This window comes from Pristiophorus japonicus, chromosome 6 (assembly GCF_044704955.1).
Source record: "Pristiophorus japonicus isolate sPriJap1 chromosome 6, sPriJap1.hap1, whole genome shotgun sequence".
NCBI classification, from domain to species: domain Eukaryota; kingdom Metazoa; phylum Chordata; class Chondrichthyes; family Pristiophoridae; genus Pristiophorus; species Pristiophorus japonicus.
Window position 1 is genome coordinate 170,295,989 of NC_091982.1, and position 24,339 is coordinate 170,320,327.

The window sequence follows — 24,339 nt, forward strand, 5'->3', positions numbered from 1 at the left end:
TAAGGATAAGGGGTAAGCCATTTAGGACCGAGGTGAGGAGAAACTTATTCATTCAGAGTTGTTAACCTGTGGAATTATCTACCGCAGGGTTGTTGATGCCAGTTCATTAGATATATTCAAGAGGGAGTTGGATATGGCCCTTACGGCTAAAGGGATCAAGGGGTATGGAGAGAAAGCAAGAAAGGGGTACTGAGGTAAATGATCAGCAATGATCTTATTGAATGTTGGTGCAGGCTCGAAGGGCCGAATGGCCTACTCCACCTAGTTTCTATGTTTCTATGATGATGATGTTCCTCATTTCAAGCAAATATCTAATAATTTAAAAAATGTATTAAATTTAAATTATTCTGCTTTAACAGTAGTTTGTGGTGGAGAATTCCACATTTTAATTACACTCTCTAGGTGAAGAAATTTTACTAACCAACTCTCCAATTCTTTTTGTGATTGTTTTCATTCGTCAGCAAGACAGTAATAAGACAATCTGTCTCTATTTACCATGCCATAAACCATGAATGTTGAAGACCACTATTGGGTCAGCTCCAAAACGGACTACACAATACCCCAACTGTGGCCGGAATAAGGTCTGGTACAAGTTCAACATTACTCTATTGCTTTTGTAATCTCCGCTTCTAGATACGAAAATAAAACATTTTGTGTTTATTTTTGCGTGTGGCCTTTATCTGTTTGGGTTGCCAGCTTTAATGATGTTGTATTTGCATACCAAGGTTCCTCTGCTCCTCTACTCATAAAATTTGACCCAAGTTGTATTTGCTATTACAAAATATATTTCTCATGCAGCTTTTTTTCTGCATTGAGCAGCACCTGCCACTTATCTGGCCTTTCTGATATCATATCTGTTCCCCTGCAGTCCTTGTAACATTATGCCTCCCCTCCCCACCCCTTGTCTGGTGCCATTTATAAATTTCAGTATTGTTACTTTGCTAAACTCTCTCAATTTTCTGGGTGTGTATATAATTCTATATAGTAAATGAGTGTCCTAACACCGCTGTGGAATGCCCATTCACCATACCTTTCCACATGGAGAAATGTCCTTTTACCTCTTTGATCTTTGCTTTCTGCCCTCCTGTGACCTTTCTGTCCATGTGACTACATTCTTGGTTTCCATGTGTCATTTTTGCCATGGGTCATATGTGGTACCTTATCGAATGCTTTTTGAAAATTCATATAAATCACACTTGCATTTCTTGTAACTCTTATTTTCCAGGAAGAATTTTATAACTAGTTGGTTTTTCGAAATCAGTGCTGACTGATTAGCTCATGTTTCTTTAAGTGCTTAGTGATCTCATGATGTATTATAGACTCCAGTAGTTCCGCAACAGCTGAATTAAGATTGATCGGACTGCAGTTTCCTAGCCTAATTATGCCGTTTTCTTTGAAGAGCAATTTTCTTTCCACAGAATTTTGAAAAATGATCATCTGCTTTTGCTTTTTCTTCCTAGCCTCCCTTAAGATCCTCAAATATAAATCATCAGTTACTAGTGATTTGTCCACCTTATGTTTGAGTAACTCTTTCACTACCATTGCAATAATCCCCATCAACTCTTCTACAATTGCAATATCTACCTCCGCTGTTGATTGACAGCTCTATTTACAAATTTGTCTTTCAATTATATTGTGGGAAGAACCTTTTTTAACTCTAAGCACCCACCTCAGTCAAATACCCCTGTCCTTTTTTTTGGTTCTTGTACTGAATGTAATCATATTGTTGTTGTAACTGCTTCCCAAATGTTCTCTACTTTTAGATCGCCTACATGCAATGTGCTTTTGAGTCGGTTACCGGAGCAACCTATTGAACCAACTCATTGCTCCCTCCATACAGTGCCATGGTTTCTGTTCAGTGTATCCCTACACTAGTGTGATTTGGGGGGGGAACAAAAGACTTTCATTTATATAGCGCCTTTCACGACCACTGGATGTCCCAAAGCTCTTTACAGCCAACGAAGCACTTTTTGAAGTATAGTTATTGTTGTAATGTAGGAAATGGGGCAGCCAATTTACACACAGCAAGTTCCCACGAACAGCAATATGATAACCAGGTAACCGGTTTTAGTAATGTTGATTGAGATATAAATATTTCCTGGTCACCAGGGATACCTACCCTGCTCTTCTCCACAATAGTGCCATGGGGTCTTTTACACCTACCTGAGAGCAGGTGGGGCCTCGGTTTAACGTTTCATCCAAAAGGCGGCATCTCTGACAGTGCACCACTCCCTCAGCACTGCACTGGAGTGTCAGCCTAGATTTTGGTGCTCAAGTTGCTGGAGTGGGATTTGAACTCCGAGGTGAGGGTGCTACCCACTGAGCCATGGCTGACATTGAGTTCAGTAATTCAGAAGAGTGGGGAATTACATTTTTATCTCACCACTCCCCAGTGGTATCTGTGTAGGTGCTGTTGACCTGGGTCATGATTTTTTAAAAAACTTATCTTGATTAACTTTGACTTCAACAATGTCCAAGGATGTTGAATCTTGATGCCAGTTGAGGTGTGATATATTTTTAACCTTCACAAGTAAGGCTGATCAGATAATTCCCACATGCTGGTTGCTGATGAGATATGTCTATCTCTTGAATGGCCAGACCCATCATAGTCTCTCATTGTTAGAGGTCATATGAAGAAAGGTTGATGAACTATGATTTGTAGATTGGGAGGTGTGTTACCTCGTGACTTTATTGCAGCATTTCTGTTCTGAGTGGGTCAATGGTGTGGCTGTATTGTGCATAGGTGAAACTATATAAACGACCTCAACAAAACACAGAAAAATCTATTTTTCAAAATAAGAATTGGAGTACAGAAGGTCTCTGGTCCAACTAATATAAATATTCCTTGCACATCGGCTCTTGGCTCCTGTAGATGTGAGTTTGCACAAATTTGCCCAGAATCTTTGTTCCTTTGCTGATGACGGAAGCACTTTGCATTTTAATGTATTCATAGTCTTTGTATATAATACCCAAACTCTTCAATGAACTTTATTGTAAAAAAAAAATAATATATTGTAAAAAAATGAATATGAAATTGCATTTCCTCCAATATTTGTGTATCATGACCTGTACAAGATGCTATAGGGATCAAATTGCATATTGTCTCTATAGATACGTACTTAGTCTTGTGTATATATATATCATTGAAATATTGGTTTATGGTATTTTTAACCAAAGTAATATGAAAATTAGAAAAATTAATTTCCCTTTTACTCATTCATTGTTGTTCACTGGCTGTAAAGAAGGTGGCTGATTTGTTATTAACTCGTTCAACCTTTTCTATTAGAAATGTTGATAATACAGGTTGTAACTATATGTTTGTAACTGATTTTAAATGCTGTTGATAGTGTAATTGAGGGATTAAGTGGACAATTTTTTTGAACTTTCCTGTTGATAACATGTTAAGGTTGAGCTTGGAGTAGATATCTCAATCTGATTGTCCTACAAAAACAATGAAGCAACAACTTACTTAGTGCCCTTAATATTGAAAAGCACATTTGCAAAGGACATGTGAACAGTGGGAATTGCCTGGCTGAAGGGTGAGGATTTTGAAGGCGGAGAGAAGAAAGTTGCAAACGGCATGTAGTTTAGAGGAAGTTCCAGAAAGGAAGGCTCAGAATAGAGTAAGACTCAGATAGGGGAAGGCTCTGCCACTGATGGTAGGGAGGTGGGGGAAGCACCAAAGAACTGCGCTGGAAGACTAAAGGGCACGGACTAGATATAGAATTCGCGGAGGTTTCTTGGGTAGTGTTGGATGAGGCTGTGAAGGGGGCACGAGGACTGGGATTTTGAAATCAGTGTGTTGGGGGCTGGGAAACCATTGGATGTTGGTGGCGGTAAGATGATCGGTGAGCAGGACAGGATGCAGATCAATTGTTACTATTGCTTGATGAATAAATCAGATGGGGTAAAGATGTGAAATAATTCTGGCTTAAAGCTTCTCGTTGATCTGAGATTGGAGGCTCTGTTTTTAAAATGTTCAGTTAATAGTGTGGGCAATACAGAATCATTGAACCTGATGGGCATAGGTAACTCCTAACTGTTCTCTGCAGGAGTGCAGTCTTCCTTGACATCAGTATCTGGGAGTTCTCACCTGAGATCCATAATTAGAGGTGTAAAATATTTGTAATAATGTTAAAGAGACCAGTGGCTATACCCAAAATCTTGTAATATGACTTAGCTGCCGTATTTGCAAGTTCTTCTGAATTAAGGATATAAGCTAACTCAGTTAGGGCCTGAGAGATTGTCATGTCTTCCAATTGTGTGAGAATGAAAGAACTTGCAATTTTTTTTTTTTGAAATTCGTAGCCAATTGTTCCAATTCTTTGTCAAATCACAAACGCCAGAGGTCACCTTGCATACATCGAGGATCACTCTGCGCCAATGCTCTTAGCCAAAAGGCCTAGAGCCACTGCACCGTTCCTGGAAGTACTGCAATACCAGGTTCGTGCCATGGAGGTGGATGGGTCAGGCCCCTCACACACCTCCGTGGAGGTGGATGGGTCAAGCCACCCCACCCACCTCTACCATAGCGCCATATCACATCCGCAAGAAATCCCAACTTGCTTTACAACCAGTGGATTACTTCAAGTGTTCGTACCTACACGATCAGGTAAGTGCAGCGGCCAACTTGCGTGCACCAAGGTCATATAAACAGTAAAAGATTGCACTTCCAACAATCTAACCCTTCCTGCATTGATGTCATCCCAGATTATATACTCAATGGAGAGCTCATTCAAAGTGCTGTTGCATGCATGATGGACTGAAGACTCCTGCTGTGCTGTGTCCTGGAGTGGCCCTTGAACCAAAACTGCCTGACCTAATCGGGGACACAAAATCTGCTCTCTGACCTCCTTTATGAACCTGTTAAATCACTGGACATGACCTACAGCTCTTGTAGAAAATTATTTTACATCTTTACGCCATCTGATTTATTCATCAAGCAATAGTAACAATGCCTCCATTGATGTTGACATTACATTAGAAGCTGAGCTGAGCTTCCTTATCTCTGGCATGAGGGAAATGATGGTTCTTCATCCTTAGTGATTCAATGATGTCTGAATTCATTCTTTTTTAACTAACCTGTGCTGAACATCTTTGCTACTGTGCATTTGTTAGACCCAACCAAATAATGAGTCTCTATCAAGTTTGAGAACCTTTTAATCCTTGTTCAACAGAAGTTTTGGTGAAAGTTATCCAAATCCAATCTTAATATTGGATTTTCAAAAAATATTCGGTATTCAGACCAGCTTTACCAAAAAAGGCAGAGACACCGAATAGTTAAGATGCTAAAAACCCAGAAGTAATGTTTCCTCAGAATGTAAATAAGCAATTTCTTGGCTTGTCTGGGCGTTCAAACGCCTCCCATCCATTGTACTGCAAAGTCTTTGGGCAGGATTTTTGGTTTTCGGTGAAAACAGTAGTTTTATGCCAAGCTTACTGTTTTTGCTGTGCTACCGTTTTTAGGCCGAACTTTCGGCCTTTACATTTGCAGTAAAGGACGCATTGCACGACGATTTGCGGCGCAAACCGTGAGTTTCGGCAACTTTCATCTGGGGCCGGGAGCGCTGCGAGAGAGGCCTTGGGAGGGGGGAAAAACAAAAAAAAGATGCAGAAACACTCCAACATTTACACGACCATTACATATCGAATCACTGAAATAAAAATTAAAAAATAAAAACTCCAACTTGCCTTTTTTGCAGGTTTTCATACTTGCCGCTAGGTTGCACCAACAGGTTTGGCCTGTCTGCATTCTGGGCTCGGCGTACGGGTCAGGAGAGTGCCGAAAGTACAACGGTAACGCAATCAGTGGCGTTACACATCGGCACACCGCCGTGAAGAGATACCTGAGGATCCCGCCGACCGGGTTTTCGCTGCGGAAGGTCAAATCGCGGCGAAAACTCAGTCGCAAACCTGCCGAAAAGCCAGCCTTTTGGATCCTTGTTAGCTGTGAACAAAGAGACAAGATAATGGCTGAAACACGGGCAGGCAGACCAGTTTCTTGAAATGAAAAGGCTGTGAAGGCAATCCACTTGATTGAAGAGAAACTTGTGACGGCTTCACTGAGGCAAAGTGCTTAGAAATGCCGGAGGATAGTTAGAAGCCATCTCTTTTAAGTTAAATAACATGACCCACTGGTGTGAGCTGATCTGCTGTGTTTATTTTCTATTACATGAAGATAAGTTGTACCGATTGAATCGAGGGATTCCAATGGTAACAGCTGTTCTCTGTGTGCTCATTGCTGTGAGGGAGCAATAAGCCGTTTAACCATTCGTATTTAGCCTCATCTCACCAAGTGTTTACACAATTTGTCTTTGGAGAGATCCAAAAAGCAAACTGAGAAAGATTGGAATATTTGGTTTAGATCAGAAGGAGATACTATTGTGTCCCTGGGTTACACTATAATGAAATAGGTTTAGGGCAGTGTGAGTCAATTGACTTAAAAATAAGATGCTCAGATTTCTTATGGGAGTAATTGATGCCACTGAAACCAAGAATGTATCAATGGCCGACACAAATCTGTAACCGACAAAAAAAAATCTCAATCTTGAGTATCTCATTCTTCATGGACAGCAGATGGTAACACTTATAAGAAATGGCTGCAGTTAGATTGCTGTGTTATTAATGTGTGTATTTTTCTGAGGGGCCATCAATTCTTTATCATTCCCTGATTTATGTTGATTTATTTTGGTGTCCATGGGCCTATTTTGGGCTTTTAAAGTGGGCAAGTTTCCCTCTTTTTAAGTGTTCCATGCAGTTTACACACCATAATGTGTAATTTCTTCTTGGATATTTATATGAAGGTTCTCCTGTAATGGAAATGAGGTTTAGGATTTAATTGCCCAAGTCTTATCCTCAGTGTCTCTATGACCAAAAAAAACTTGAAAATGGGTTTTATATGTGCAGAGAAATCCATCTGTTCTTGGCCTGAAATCTGAAGAGTTTCAGGAATTGTATCTTTTTAAGTTGGATTTACCACATTCTAGTCTGTCATATGAACTTGCTATACCAGAAGGTGATTAATAATGTTGTCTCTTAATTGGTGCAAAGCTATACTTCAAAACGTTAAAACTATGTAATCAAGAATCTACTTGAATGTACTTGAAGTGTGCACTTAAAATGGCAGGTATGCTTTTGATCTGCTTTTTCGTGGTGATGTATTTTGCACAAATGCCAGTCAGTGACTGATAGATGTCTTTCAGCATATATCTTTTTGGATGTTAATTTTGGTGGTTAATTATAAAGTGTATAACTTGGCATCATTGCAGTATATTTGAGAACTATTTGACTGTTTGGGGACCGTTGCATGCATGACTTCTGAGCAAAATGGGAAGGAACCATCTCGTCAGGTAGCCAATTAATATGCATATAGAATTAGATCTTCTGATTGGGTTATTTCATGCACACCAACCTCCCTGAATTTAGTTCAGAAATGAAGTGAGCAAATACATGGTTTTGGTCAAAAAATAAAACCATGTTTTTAATCTTAAGATTTTGGGTTTAATCAGCAAAATAATTTTGGAAACAATACATTAAACACTTGAACAAATAATGAAGTTGTTTATCAATATGGACAGAAAATTAAATGTTCCCTGTGCCAAATAGAGAAGTAAGTGTGTGTTTGTGTGTGTACTATATGACAGAGCACTGTATTCTTTTCAAATGCATTTTTGGAAGCTAGAAATCTGGTCTTTTTTTGGGTATTATGTGTTGGAGGTTAAGCAATGTTAACTGTGTACAGTAAAGAGTCAGGATGTGTACATAGAATCAGATCAAGTCTATTCATGTGTTGCAATATAAGAATTGTTTACTAAAATAGAGTACATCATGTAAATTGGTATAGGAGGTCATCTTCATGAGACCCAGATCCTGCTCCCTTGATACCATTCAACATCAACTTACATTTATATAACACCTTTAACATAGTAAAACATCCCAAGGCACTTCAGGAGCTTTATCAAAAAAACAAAAATTTGACACTGAACCATATAAGGAGATGTTAGTGCAGATGACCAAAAGCTTGGTCAAAGAGGTAGGTTTTTAGGAGCATCTTAAAGGAGGAGAGAGAGATTTAGGGAGGGAATTCCAGAGCTGAGGACCGAAGCAGCTAAAGGCATGACCACCAATGTTGGAGCAATTAAAATTGGGATGTTCAAGAGGTCAGAATTGGAAGAGCGTAGAGATTTTAGGGGTGGGGGAGATGACTTGAGTTAGGGAGGGGCAAGGCCTTGGTGGGATTTGAAAACTAGGATGAGAATTTGAAAATCGAGGCGTTATTTAACTGCAAGCCATTGTAGATCATCGAGCACCTGGGAGTTGGTACACGGGTGGCAGAGTTTTGGATGACTTCAAGACTGTGGAGGGTAAGACTAGGGAATCCAGCTTTGGAATAGTCAAGTCTAGAGGTAAGAAAGACATAGATGAGGGTTTCGGCAGCAGATAAGCTGAAGTAAGGGCGGAGACGGGTGATGTTATGAAGGTGGAAATGTGCGGTCTTAGTGATGGAACGGATATGAGGTAGGAAGCTCAACTCGTGATCAAAGGTTGCGAACAGACTTGGTCAGCCTCACCGTTGCCAGGGAGTGCGATCGAATCTGGGGCAAGGGCGCGGAGTTTGTCGCATGAATTGAAGATAATGGCTTTGGGCTTCACGATATTTAATTGGAGGAAATTCCTGCTCATCCAGTGTTTGATGTCGGACCAGCAGTTTGACAGTTTAGACTGGATGGTTAGAGAGGTGGAGGAGATGTATCATCAACGTACATGTGGAAACTTGTGTGTCGCTGGATGATGTCATTGAGGGGCAGCATGTAGATGAGAAATAGGAGAGAGCCAAAGATAGATCCTTGGGGAACACCAGAGGTAATGGTGCGGGTGCGAGAAGAGAAGCCATTGAAGGTGATTCTATGGCTATGGCTGGAAAAATAGGAATGGAACCACGCGAGTGCGGTCCTACTGAACTTTCCTTCCGGGCCCCCATGCAAGTTGATGTTGTAAATCGTTCCCTCTCCTTAGCTACTATCCCCCTCTTATTCAAAACTACTATCATCTATCAACTGTCCTAAAAAGAACAACCCTTTTGTTCTTTCAAAGCTACCACTCCATCTTCAGCTGCTTTTGCCTCTCATGTTCTTGAACTTGTTTTCTCCCAGCTCCATGCTCATACTTCTGCTCCCTATTGCAATCTCTTCAGTCAGGTTTCCACCTTCGCTACAGCACAAACGGCACGGACCAAAGTCACAAATGACATCCTCTGACCCGTGGTGCATTATCCCTTCTTAACTTCTCTGCTGTTGTTGACATGGTCGACTATGCCGTCCTGCTCCAGTGCCTCTCTTCTGTTGTCCATCTTGGTGGAACTGTCCTTGGTTACCTATCTAAGTTCAGCAAGAACATCTCCATTATCTCTCTGACCCCACATTGTTTCCTCTGGAGTTCCCTCAAGATCTATTCTTAGACCCCTTCTGTTGTTCATTTGCATGCTGCCATTCATCAATATCATCCAGAGACTTGGAGTCAGCTTCCATATTTACACTTGAGACACTGAGCTCTACCTTGCTACTGCCTCTGTGTTGTCGGACTGCTTAGCTGACATGCAGTTTTGAATGAACCACAATTTCCTCCGGCTAAACATTAGCCAGAACAAAGCCATTATCTTAAGTCTTCGCTACATGCTCCAAGCCCTTGCCACCATTTCCATCACCCTCCCTAGCCACAGTCTCTGGCTGAGCCAGACTTTTCGCAGCCTTGGCATTCTATTCAACCTCAATCTGAGCTTCTGATCCCATATACCCCATCACAAAAAACACCAACTTCTAGCTCCATAGAATTTCCTGCCTCCACACCTAACTCAGCCCATCTCCTTCGTGCCTTTGTCACCTCCACCACTCAACCATTCCAGTGCTCTACTGGTTGGCCTCCTTTCCTCCACCTTCCGCAAACTTCAGCTCATCCAAAACTCTGCTGCCCATAAATGTTTTCCCACACCAATTCGCATTCACCCATCGCCATTTGCATTGGGTTCCCCAACACCTCAAATTTAAAATGTCATCGTGTTGAAATCTGTTCATAGCCTCACCCCTCCCTATCGCTCACATTCTCCAGCCCTAAAACCGTTGCCCCTTTTCCCCCTTCTTCCCCCCTCCCCCAATCCCCTGCAATTCTCTCTTCCTCTTGTGCATGCTGCTTCCCCCCTTTAGCCACCTAGGCCCCACATATATATACCCTCCACTTCCCTCTTTTTTCCCCCCCCCCCCCCCGCTTTTTTTTGAGACTCTCCATAAAATTCATCCTGTGACTAAACTTTAGTTCGCCCCTCCTAATATCATCTTTGGTTTGGCAGCAATTTTCTTCTTCTGCCTCTGTGATGTGGCTTGTGAAGTTTTCTACATTAAGGCAAGTTGTTGAATTTGTTCATTGGCATCACTTTTTAAAAGATTGGCAATTGTCCAGTTCATCAGAGGAAATTATACTTGCACCAGTTGCCCATTTGTTTCAATTAATTAAGCTTAAAGATGTTTTACAGTACTACTAAACTGTAAGCTACTGTTTGATTTAATGCTATTGTTAAACCGTTTTTTTTTTCTTTGCAAATGCTGAGAAGTTGAGAATCCTGCAGTGTTGCTGGTGACTTATGCCTCCGTTAGTATGCTTATTGACGTGTAGCTAGCTGCTTCCTTCAGCAGTGCTTTTGAACAATAGCAGGCAACCGAAGCCTCACTTCCACTTTGAATTTATGGTTGGTTGCAACTGTACCCAGAAAAGTTGATGGTGTAAAGCTTCAAATGAACTCTGTTGCATTCAACTGTGTTTTTTTTTAACCAGACTTGATTTCACACACCACTAAAATGCCCCTCCCCCCAATCTTTACTTCCCTCTTGATTTTAATAAATTACATGGAATTTTCCAACTGAAGATATTGTATTCAGTTTCTTGCAAAGAATTGCAGCAAGTTGCTGCATTGAACAGCGACCCAGACTTCACCGTTTTAAAAATGATGGGCTCCATGATCGTTTCCTGTTGAGAATAATGTGCTCAATTTTAGTGGAAACGCTTTGTTGTTTTGGGCAGGCTTCTAACAAGACCGGCCGAGACTAGTTGTAAGGTACAGTACAAGATGAAAGCAAATTAATTCAACTACAGTTCACTCTTAATTTTAATTTAGTGACTTTGAATTATTTGAATCATCAGGAGTAAACTTTAGTAGTGTCTTTTTAGACTCCATCACCATAATTTGAAGTAAATCTTTGGGTTATTTTTGTATTCTAGATTCCATTATTCTGCTGCACAGTTTTTTTTTATCCTCAGCTCTCGCTCTTGCTGTGTCTTTCTGCTTCTGTGCATTATTTCAACTGCACTTGAACTTTATTGAGTAGTTCAGTGTGTACCCATTGTTATAATTGTTATTTTCCTCCTTTTTAGAAGAGACAGGAAAAGTCGGTGGGCCTCTTGTGCATTCTCCAATGAGTAATAAACTACAGTAAGAGGCAGATTTCCGACCTGGGTGTGCTATCCTTATGTAGGGGTGAATAAGGTTGCAAGTTTCAGTTCACAAGAGAATCTGTCTGTTTCTGGATTCTGCCATCTAGTATGCTCAGGGAGAGCAAGTGTTGGCGGCGGGGGGAGCATGAACTATCATCGTTCATTCTGCTTTTCCCCCTCTGTCTCATAGGGTCTATCCCTGGGATGAGACAGAAGGGAAGAAGCAGAATAAAATAAATTAAAGACATCAGAGAATAATAATCAACTACCCTGATATTAATTGGACAGTAGAAATAGGTAAAGACGTTAAGGGAATGGAGCTCCTACAATTTGTACAGGACTCCTTTCTAACCAAATATGTAAAAAGCCCAACAAGGGAGGATTCGCTATTGGATCTAGTTTGGATCTAGGGAATGATCCAGAGCAGATAAGAGAAGTTAAAATAGGGGAACATCTATGTAAAAGTGACCATAATATAATCCGCTTTAAGATGATAATGAAGAGGACAGGAGTATGATTAAAACCAGGGTAATAGGTTGAAGAAAAGCTGATTTTGAGGGGCTGAGAATCGTACTTGGGAAAATAAAATGGGCAACAATATTGGCAAAAACCGATTGTAGAACAGCAATGGGAAACATTTAAAATGGTGTTCGAGAGCGCAGGAACAATATATTCCGCTATAAGGAAAGGACAAACTAAAGACCAATGAGACTCCATGGATGAATAAAGCCATAAGGATAGAGTACATTAAGTACATAGACTGCAGGGGAATGCATAATAAGGGAGAATACAAAAAGATTAGAAGAGAATTCAAAAAAACAATTAGGAAGGCAAAGAGGAACTATGAAATTAAATTATCAAGGAACATAAAACAAAATAGTAAAATATTTTACAGGCACATTAACTTTTTTTTAAAAAAAGGAAGGTTGGGATGGGAATAGGGCCATTAAGGGATAGACAGGATAATACCATAGGTAACGATAGAGAGATGGCAGAAATATTAAATAATTATTTTGCTTCAGTATTTACCAGAAAGATAGAACAGGTGGTCATGACATTGGATGATGAATTTAGTGATGAGATAATTACATTTAAAATAAGAGGGGAATATATTAAATAAACTAATCAACTTCAGAGGATAAAACCACTGGTCCAGATGGATTGTATCCACATATTTCAAAAGAATCTAGGAAAGAGATAGCAGAGGCATATATTTAATAATTAATTGGAGAAAGGTGTAATGCCAGAGGACTGGCGGATAGCTAACGTAATACCTATATTTAAGAAGGGGGATAGAACATGTCCAGGGAATTATAGACTAGACAGCTTAACATCGGTGGTCTGCAAATAATGGAATCCCGAATAAAGGAGAAAATAGAAGAACAAACTAGAAGCCAAAAATATAATAATGAATAACATGGATTTCAAAAGGGAATGTCTTGCTTGACCAACCTCATTGAATTTTTTGAAGAGGTAATGAGAGGAGACAATGGTAATGCAGTAGATGTAAATTATTTAGATTTTCAAAAGGTTGTAGATAAGGTACCCCATAATAGACTGATGAACAAGGTCAGAGAAGTAGCAGAATGGAGAGCTAGCTGGCTTCAAGACAGAAAGCAGAGAGTAGGGGTAAAAGGCAGAAAGTGGGTAGTGGTGTTCCACAAGGATCAGTGTTGGGACCACTGTTGTTCACAATTTATATTACAATTTAGATTTTGGAATCAAACGTAATTTCTAAATTTGTGGATGACACCAAATTTGGGGGTGGGGGGTGGGGTGGGGTGATGGGATAGTCAAATACTGAGGAGCACTGCAACAAATTACAGGAGGATATTAATAAACTTGCAGAATGGGCATATAATTGGCAAGTGAAGTTCAACACCGATAAATGTGAAGTATTGCATTTTGGTAGGAAGAATAGGGAGGTCACTTATTACTTGGAGGCTGCGAGTCTAGGGGTACAAGAACAATAGGATCTCAGAGTACAAGTACACAAATCACAAAGTTGTGACACAGATTAGCAAGGCCGTTTTTAAAAAAAAAAGCAAACCAAGCACTAGGGTTTATTTCTAGCGGTATAGAATTGAAAAGTAGAGAAGTTATGCTAAACCTATATTGAACCTTGGTTGGACCACACTTTGTGTATTGTGTACAGTTCTGATAGCCATATTATAAAAAGGATATGGAGGCACTGGGGAGGATGCAGAGAGGCTTCACAAGGATGATACCAGAAATGCGAGGATATAAATATCAGGAAAGGGTGAACAGGCCGAGTCCCTTTTCTCTTGGAAAAAGAAGGCTGAGGGGTGACCTAATGGAGATCTTTAAAATTATGAAAGGTTTTGGTAAGAGTGAATCATCATAGGCAGTCCCTCAGGGTCGAGGATGACTTGCTTTCACACTAAAAATGAGTACTCAGGTGACTGACGAACTAATTTTAAACAGTGGAAGATGCCTGTGCGTGAATTCTTCTAACGTGGGGTGGCAGTTGCACACCAGATACAGAGAGCATGTTTCCACTTGTGGGGAAGAGCATAATTAGAGGCCTTCAATATAAAATAGTCACGAAGAAATCCAATAGGGAATTCAGAAGAAACTTCTTTACCCAAAGAATGATGAGAATGTGGAACTCGCTCCCACAGGGAGTGATTGAAGCGAATAGTATAGATGCATTTAAGGGAAGGTTCGACAAGCATATGAGGGAGAAGGGAATAGAGGGTTATGCTGATAGATTTAGAGGAGGAAAGATGGGAGGAGGCTCGAGTGGAGCATAAACGCTGACATGGTTGGGCCGAATGGCCTGTCTCTGTGCCGTATATCCTATGAATAGCTGAGATGGTGGAGCAAAAGTCAAAGCTGGAAAGAAACAAAGAAAAAATGTGCATTTATACAATGCTTTTCATTTTTCTCTGTGTCCCAAAGCACTTTACAGCCAACAAAGTAATTTTGAAGTGTAGTGACATTTTTGTAGGCAAATGATAAGTCCATTTGCACACAGCAAATTCCCGCAAACAGCAATGTGACAAATGACCAGTTAATTTGTTTTTTGTGTTGGTTGTTGGATAAATGTTGGCCTGAAAACGAGGAGAACTCCCCTGCTCTTCTTCGAACTGGGTCTTTGGTTAATTATTTCTTCCTGAAGACAGCGCCTCCAACAATGCAGCAGCATCCCCTTTGTATTGCACTGATATGTCAGCCTAGATTCTGTGCTCAAGTTCTACAATGGGGCTAAAACAGTGCACAATCTGGTTAGTTAAATCTGGCTGACATTGAGGGCACAGATTCCTCTGCCAGCACCAACCTGCCTTTTATGTTTTCTCTCCCCACCTCCCTTCAAACATGCCACAGTGCCAGCAGCCTCTGCTGTAAAGAAAGGAGAAGTTAAGGCCTGGTTATTGGTCAATGTTATGATCATAGCGCTGTAGAGTGCCTAAAGAAAACAGGGTGCTGTTCCATAAACATCTGTTGTGCTTTATAGGAATAGTGCAGAAGGCCAATGACTGAGGGTCCGAGTGGGTTGTGGAATTCAAGTGGCAAGTGATGGGGAGCTTGGAGCTGCACTTTGGACTGAAGAGGTGTTTGGCAAAGTGATCACCTAATCTGCAGTGGGTGTCCCCAGTGTAGTAGACGCTGGATAGAGTCTACTTAATTCGCAGAAGTAGAAGTAAATTGCACTCTCAACCCCTTTCTCCCCTCCGTACTTCAAGCCCTCACCACCACCTCCACCTCGTCCATTTTCTTTTCTCTTTTTCCCCGCTGCCATCTCACTGTCCCATTTTCTTTTCCTTCCAATTATTCAGTCCCTATTTTTAAATGCTATTCAATTTTCAGTCCTCATCGTGTTGCAACCAAAATGTTGACATGTGCCATCTCCCCATTGGTGCTCATTGACCTGTCTGGTTTAGCATTTTCTGTTTCTGTTTGATTTTCAGCATTTGCAGTTTTCTTTGTTTTTTACTCAGTCAATACAAAGACAAGACTTGATTGTTTGCAGCCATTAGCATCTACCAAGGAAGCAATTGGACTTCCTTAGAGCTAATGCAACACTTTTAGTCGCTGAACAGAGTGAAGACCAAGTATCCTCTCCAGATGATTTTGGGTAATGGTGAGGTAGAGTACAGGAAATATGGGCAATGGTATGGAAGATTTATAGAAACCATAAGAGGAGTATAAAAAGATTACATCCACGCAAATACTGTCCCCACCACTTAAAAGTGTTGGTGTTAATGTGATGTATTTCAAGAGCCAATGATAAAAATATTAAAAAATGACCCCACATGAATTGGCACCATTTCAGTGGCCCTAACTGTAATTGCATCCCAAAGAAGTAACTTGTAATGTTCCAAGGGTGTTGCAACCACAAAGAAGACCGTGCAATTTTACTTCCCCCATCCCCATGGAAACTGAGCAACATAGACTGTGAAATTGCTTTGAGTCATTTAGCACTACATCCAGTGTTTTTTCACAGTTGTGAGAAGGAAGACTTGCATTTATATTGTACTTTTCACAACCTCAGGATGTCACTAAGCGTTTTACATCCAATAAAGTGTAGTCACTTGAAATGTAGGAAACACAGCCAATTTGTGCACAGCAAGTCCCACAAGCAGTAATATGATATCAAAATAATCTGTTTTGGTGATGTTGGGTTGAGGGATAAATATTGTCCAGGTTGTATTTAATACTGCTAGGATTTGAAGAGTACAATTTGTACAAATTTAAAATTATATTTGCCATTAAATTCCATTTGAAAAATATTAATTTGAGTTCAGCTCTTGCACTGCACTGCATGAAACGATTGACTAACAGTAACATTCTGATTTTATTGGATGCAAATTATAGTACCTGCACATTCTGATTCCATGCTTGAATGAAGTTTGTCTGTTTTAAGAATAGGAAGCTGTTGTATAAATTTCCTGGGGAATACAATGAATAATGTTTCAAATGTGTAGACTGCTTCTTGCCTGTTGGCAAACCTGTTGGTTTGTATGCTTATTTTTATACCAACTATTTCATCATCGTGACTGACATTAAAAAAAATAACATTTTGAAAACAGACATTTAAAGAGCTAATTCAATTTCTAACAATCACTGATCGAAAGCAAGAATGTGTTAACTCAAAATATTCCTGATTAATCTATGACTTTAATAGGGTATGCGTTCTGTTCAAGACACACTTTTTTTTTTAAAGTGACTGGTTTTGTCCCCTAACTGCCTGTCCTGAAGCCATTGGCTCGTTCCTGCATTCCATAGGCCTGTGAATATTGGCCTACTCCTGTTCCTATCAGCCCCTTGAGCCTGTTCCGCCATTCAATGAGATTATGGCTGACCCAAGACTGCCCTAAGTGGAGGAAGTGCATCCGAGTCTCAATGTCGAGAGCATGCAGAAATCAAGTGCAGGCAGCAGAAAGAGCGTGCAGCAAACCAGTTCCATCCACCCCTTCCCTCAACGACTATCTGTCCCACCTGTGACAGAGTCTGTGGTTCTCATATTGGGCTGTTCAGCCACCAAAGAATTCACTTCAGGAGTGGAAGCAAGTCTTCCTCGATTCCGAGGGACTGCCTATGATGATGATGATGATGGCTGATCTATGACCTAACTCCATTCACCCACCTTGGCTCCTTATTCCTTAATACCCTTGGCTAGCAAAAATCTAATTATAAATTGAGCAAGCATCTACACCACCCTTTGTGTGAAGAAGTGTTTACTAACTTCTCTCCTGAAAGGCCTGGCTCTGTCCTGGACTCCCCCACCACCAAAAAAATGTTTCTCTCTACCCTGTCAATCCCTTTCGAAATCCTACAAATCTCAATCTAATCACCCCTTAATCTTCGATATTCTCGGGAATACAAGCTTGGTTTATGTAATCTGTCCTCATCATCCAACCCTTGGAACCCTGGTAACGTTCTGGTGAATCTGTGATGCACACCTTGGAAGGTGCTGTGCCCAGAACTGTATATAGTCCTCCATATGTGGTTTAACCAGGGCTTTGTATCGCTGTAGCAAAACTTTCTCCCCTTTATATTCTAAAACTTCAGTTTAAAAAAAAAGACTGTAATTCCATTAGTCTTTTTGATTATGTTTGGTACCTGACTACTACATTTTCGTGATCTGTGCACATGAACCCTAAATCTCTTTGGACCTCTATTGTTCCTAGTTTTCATCATTTTAAAATACTTGGATGTATCCTTTTTTTGACCCAAAGTGGATTATTGAACGCTTGCAACCTTGATGGAAAGTCAACAGGCCCTTCATTTATGGGGTCATTGAATCCATCATCATCATAGGCGGTGCCTCGAACGAGGATGACTTGCTTCTATGAGTTTACAGGTGTTTCAATAAAGGACCCGATGTTCCAGTCCTGAACTCCAATTAAGGGGGTGGAAGATGCCTGTGTGTGAATTTTTTTAACGTATGGTGACCGTTGCACACCAGCCACCACACGGGCTTGACAGAGCCAGGTCTTGGTCCAGTGGCAAGGATTAACCAAGACGACTGGCGACCTGCTCTGCTTTGCATATGAGCCTAGTCGCAGCTTTTCGAGACATCCACTTACACACTGGATAGCAATTGGGAACCATAATTCATCCTTCTGTCAGAAGCCTGGAGATGACTTGTAGTGCCTCCATCATTGCCCCTGCAGAGATCTGCTATTGACACAAATTGGAACTTCCTGTCAAATCTGCTCACCGGCTAAGCACATTTGGCTTTTAGCAGAGCTGGCTGCCCATGCTGTTTGAAGGAGGTTTTCAAACGAATGTTAATTTCTGATTTTTTTTTCACGAATGTATGCTATTTAATCTGAATGTTACCGTGGTGGTGATCTCTGGTTATTTCTGTGTGTGTGTGTGCGCTACTTTTGTTTCCTCCCAGTCCATGTACAGACTATAGCTGAGACCAGGCCTCCCTCAATGCTACACTGAAGCAGACACACGAATATAAGGCATCGGTATGGCGATAACGCTTGTCTGTTTTCCTGCCCCTCGCACACAATAATATAATGGAGATTGAGCGAGAGATCAGAACAACATCTTACCTCCCTCTAATGTTGCCACCTTTGTGTTTCATTTTCTCTTTAAATACACATTTTCAAGAAGAGGTTATTTCATAAAAGCCAATAATGAATTAACTGAATTGCAGCTTGGAAATCCTACTCATTGAATTCCAGATCATACTAGTGCTGACTTTTTGGTTGGGAAAGAAAAGAGATCCAGATATCAAGACCAACAGATTATAAACCAACTTGTCCAATTTTGTGTTTTGGCCTACTTGCTGAAATAACGGGAAGAATACTCTGAACAGTTCCTGTGCATTTCATTTTAGGATCTAACTGTTGTACCGAGGTTAGACTCGCAAAGGCATCTAAATAATAAAACAGGATAATTGAAAACGTGCTCCTATATCTAAACCCAAGTTCAACATGAAAATGTTTTGAAAGAATTCGTCACCATTGTGTTACAGGATTTATTCTGATTTGTGCGGCATAGTAATTGATATACCTAATGTGAGAAAACCCAGCAATTATCACTTTTATGCGTTTGTTTCTCAGATTTTCAGATTGTTTTAGCTTGATAACAGAATCGTGGTGTCTGAAACTGTTTACCACATGTTCCAGCTGGTGCAGATATTTGCTGTCTGGTGTTTGTACAATACAAAGTGAACTCTCTTTTTTTTTCTCTCAGGCTGTCATTTTACAAACAGCAGTTCTACATTCCTTGTCAAAAATAACCACTTTTAACCAGCACTAAGGCCATTACTTCCCAGGCAGCAATTAATTTCTCCCAAAGGGAGAGTGGACCATATATGGAATGTAATGACATCAGGAATGTTTTGCTTGTGAGCTGTGTTTGTCAAAATGTAGGAAACAGTGACCATGATCAGCTGAAAGAAATTAAGTTGAAATGATCAACTAAACAAGTACAGTATAGTCAAGGGACTAATAACTAATTTTAGGCTCTTGGATTGCTTCTTCCAGTATTTGCGATTTGCTTTTTGTTTGCAACTTAATCTACATCTTCCCTGCGTGTTGAGAGTCGCGGCACGTTCAATCTGTTGAGGCTAATAGTTTTGGCTGTCTGCAAGTTTACACTTGCAGGTGTTTGTTTTTAGTCAGTGTAGATTGCTGAAAAGTAACTGGTTTATGTCTTGTGTGGTCTGGAAATGTGAAGATATCTTTAATGTCTCCATGTCTGAGAGATAATGAAAGCCTACATTTGTCCTTAAACATGGTGTAAATTAAGTTGTTTGTTGGGAGTCAATAAATGAATATTTTATTTCAGAATGACCAAAATATTTTCAGTCATGAATTTTATAATAATTTTCTCATCCTGTAGTTGAGGATTAGGAGCTTCATAGCATTTTTCAGTAAAATCACAATGAAAGTGTTTGACTGTCATTTTGGGGTATGGGTGTTGCACTGCTTGTCGAATATGCAGGCCATCGTAACACATTGGATATATACTTGAAAAGAGAAAATTTGCAGGGCTATGGGGAAAGCAGGGTAATGGGATGAATTGGACAGCTCTTTCAAAGAGCTGGCAAAGGCATGATGGGCTGAATGTGCTGTAAGGTTCTATGACTACATTTTCTAAAGTTTTACATTGTTTTGAAGAAATCCAAGGACAGTAACTTTGTGAATAAGAAATAATAATTGCAAAGCTGCAATTCCAGACATAGAACTTGAGAAAGATAGTAAATATTTCTTAGTACTCTGGTTGAAATACTTTACCAGGCAGGACAGCATTGCTGAATAAGTGGTACATTCACAGTGTCCCAGACAACTGATTCTTGTGCTTGGGCTGAAGGATACCTGCTTGTGTCCTTCCTTCAGTTCTCTTAATTTTGACTAAAACTCGATTAAAAGCAGACAGCTGCATCAAACACCTTTTTTAAAAAATCTATTTAATAATATTTCAAATATTTTATTTCTGGTCAGTGGCCTTGGTTTAATATTCTGCAGTCTATAATGTGTCAGCATGTGTCTGACATTAATCTCTGGTTGTTGCCAATGGAAACCAGTTAACAGCTGGTCCTAGTTGGATCACAACTGTTGTATCTCGTGTGATCTGTGATATGGAACACACTGATTTGGGTAGGTAAGGTGCGATCAAGTTTGTGTGGTAAATTTTATCACAACTTTGCACATTGAAACCTAGAAAAGAGGACAGTTTGTTTCTGCGAGCAGTACGTTTTCATGGCTAAAATAGGCGATGGGCTAAGCTGGATGTGTGTATGCTTTTTAATTTAAATCTTGCAGCATTTACAGTCTTGATTTTATGTACAGTGTTCTCGATCAGGCCAACATCCCCAGTGTCGAAGCATTGACCACGCTCTGATCAGCTCCATTGGGCGGGCCACATCGTTCGCATGCCCCACACAAGACTCCCAAAGCAAGCGCTCTATGTGGAGCTTCGACACGGCAAGCGAGCCCCAGGTGGGCAGAGGAAACGCTTCAAAGACACGCTCAGCCTCCTTGACAAAGTGTAACATCCCCACCGACTCTTGGGAATCCCTAGCCCACGACTGCCCAAAGTGGAGGAAGAGCATCCAGGAGGGCGCTGAGCATCTTGAGTCCCATCTCCGAGAATAAGCAGAAATCAAGCCTGGACAGCGGAAGGAACGTGCGGCAAACCAGACTCCCCACCCACCCTTTCCTTCAATGATTGTCTGTCCCACCTGTGGCAGAGACTGTCAGTCTCGTATTGGACTCCTCAGTCACCTGATAACTCATTAGTGTGGAAGCAAGTCATCCTCGACTCCAAGGGACTGCCTATGATGATAATGGCAATCTAACTTTTAAAGATCTGTAATGTAGCACTGGTATCAACATTGTAATGCCAATATTTATGGCATGCTAATATGTTAACATGCTCATCTAGGCACATGGATTTCTTGTCATTTTCATATCCATTTCCCTAGAACTGGCACAAGGTTTAAATTTTTTTTAATTATCTATAGAGATGCGAGTATTCTTATACATAGAATGCGTCAATCATTCTAGCTGGGGATATCTTTATTGGTAGAGAGAGCTATCTTGCTTTGCCATTTGTTAAGGTACTACACCTTCTCCTTTTAAGGTATATCCTTTTCTTGGGTGTTGTTATGCTTTAATTGGATGGGTAACCTGCTTGGAACTCTACTCCTGAGTGAGTTCCTAGCTGTGTGTCTGGCCCCGTGATAACTTGCCTTAGTGTCTGTGTACCCTCCCATGGAAAAATACCTAGCCTTCATTTTGTCCCTCTCCGGATCAGCGACTCACTGGAGTGACAAACTATAGGTGCAAGCCCACATCTCATCATTTTGACAGCAAGTGTTGGGAGCTTCAGTGAGCTGCATCAAACTTGCCCTGCGATGATTTTAAGTTGAGCCTCGTCATTTTATTCTTGTCTGGCCAGACTGGAAGGGGACTAGGTAAAATTCAAATTTTCCAGCAGAAAAATTTGAAACATTGCTACATTTGTGGATGTGGTACAAAATGAATGCAGTTATCACAGTAATTGGTTAAACAGAGCGACATGCGATTTAACTTGTACTTCTGAAAGAAACTGCATCTGATCCAGTTATCAGTTCTGAAAAAATATTTTTCACAACCTCCTTCATGTCTTCTATCTCATACTTGAATAAAAGTGGACCACTTGAATGTCATAAAACAATGTTGCTCAGCATTAGTTTGCTATGCCGCTTATGTGTAGATGTTGAATCAAATATTAATGTTGGCAGCAAGAAGCTGTCATGGGTGACCTATATGTTCTACCTCACGAGACCAGACAGACTCCCTTTTGTTTTCAGCATCAGAATTTGTTCTATTTGGCTGGAGCAAAAATAATCACTGCAGTATATCATGGCTCTGAACAGGATTACAGGCAGACTTGGTTTAGTCATGATACCTTAAACTAATTGGAAGCTGAACACATCTTTCTGGTACCTGAACAATTTATGTTATAAATATACTGGATAATCTCAAAATCTTGCACTTTAAATCCAAATTGAAACAAACTGGTATTATTACATTCCCATTTTTCTGCATGTTGAGGGTGTGTGGGTTAGACTGGTCCTTTTTTATAGATTGAGTTGCAATGGTACTCTGGCATCAGCATTTGATTGCATTGGCAAAGTGGTTTAAGCAGGATTTGATTGGTGCTGTCAGCTGCACTGCTGATGGCCCTGAAAAAGCATGGCCACTTTCTGAAAGCTGCATTGCCTCTGCGAACTTTGTTCAACAATGGACACTTATTAACTTGGATAAATATGCCGAGGTGTTTCACAGTTGGGAGTCAGATCTGAGCAGGAGGAGATGAGCAGATTGGTGCAGGCGAAATAGCTCTTAAGGAACCATTTTGACGATGGGGAGAGGAAAGAACTGATTTTTCTGTGCTCAATGTTAAGAGTGGTGATTGGGGTGGAAGAGGGAATGCATGGTCAACCTGAGTTGAAAGAGCAGACCTCCGAGTTGGTAAATAGGACTGAAAGGAGCTGAAGCTGTGGAGGGTTTTCTCGACTGCGATTTTAAATATGTTGTTCTGAGGGGGAGGAAGCTAATGATGGTTAAGGTGACAAGTGAGTGGAATTTTGTGTAGATCAGATGTGAGTCGCAGAATTCTAGATGAGTTGGAGTTTATGTAGGTTGGAGCTTGAAAGGCTCGCTGGACAAGTCAAGTTTTGGAAGTGAAGCACGCATGAATAAAGTACAGCGACAGTCACAGAATTGATGGTGCAGAGGTAAAGCTGGGTATTCTCGGCATACATAGGAAAGTTGTCTTGGTGCTTAATGGTAATGCCACCAAGGGTAAATGTGAAGAAGTGGCGAAGGTGAAACCTTGAGGCACACCTGGGATGTCTGAAAGATGGGGGAAGCTCTTGTTGTGTTGGGGAAGGTAGGAATGAAATCCTGCGAGAGCTGTGCCATGATGGTGGACTGTGAAGTAGTTGTTGCGATCGACTATCAAAAGCTCCAGAGAGTTAGAGCAGTGATAATGTGTTATTGTTAGTCCCACAAAGTAAAACTCACTTTTACCAGGCCTGTTTCGATGCTGTAGATAGCATGGAAGCCAGACTAAAGGGGCTCTTACATTTGTGGACTGAAATGTTCCAATAATCCAGACAGAGCAATAGTATATTTTTTTTGGTCACGTGCTATGGGAGATGTGAGGCAGTGTAAAGTCTTCATGCACTACAGGTACTACAATGATCCTACAATATTTCAGATTTGTATCCAGTTCTGTAATGCCATTTCAAGTAATGCTGGCTAAATCTCTGTGTTTGCTGCCAGCTCTCTTACTGCTTTTGCTGTTCTCCTTATGTACTGTGTACTTGTTCAAGGAATTCACTCCAGAACAAGACCTTATTTAACTGTTCAGTATACTATCTGAGATTCCTATTTCAATTTGGAAAGACATTGGGATACATGTTTTGAGATTTCCAGGTAGGACCATGTCATTAGTATGTTCCACATTGAATAGATCGAGTGAATTTTGATTATGGACTTACTGAAATAAATTGTTTCATTTTATTTTCTTCTGTACAAATGTCACCTTAATTTCGTAGTTAGCGCACTCATCTGAGTCAGAAGCCTTCAGGTTCAAGTTTTGAGCAAGTAATGTGGGCTGACACTTCAGTGCAGCACTGAGGGAGTGCATTGTAAAAGGTACACTCTTTACGATTAGAGACTTTGGCTCCCTGCAAAGGTGGATGTTAAAGTATGATGACACTATTCAAAGAAAAGCACGGAATTTTTCCAATGTCCTTCTCAATATTCCTTCGTCAATAGGTAGGTCAAGTGGAGCAAGTGTCAGTAGGGAAATATTTAGAGGAGAGTGATCATAGAATCATAAGGTTTCAATTAGCTATAGAAAAGGACAGGG

The 24,339-nt window shown here is 40.6% G+C and overlaps 1 protein-coding gene across 2 annotated transcripts in view; it reads left to right on the forward strand.

Moving 5' to 3' along the window:
- The window catches only part of LOC139265286 (SH2/SH3 adapter protein NCK1-like), a 248,713-nt gene that overhangs the window by 35,150 nt on the left and 189,224 nt on the right, over positions 1-24,339 (forward strand). Inside the window, exon 1 of one of the 2 annotated variants that reach the window (XM_070882238.1) lies at positions 533-581. The exons of the other annotated variant lie outside the window; for it this stretch is intronic. The gene's annotated coding sequence lies outside the window, so the exon portion shown is untranslated. Of the gene's footprint in view, positions 1-532; positions 582-24,339 lie in introns of those variants that run through there. 2 annotated transcript variants of the gene reach the window in all.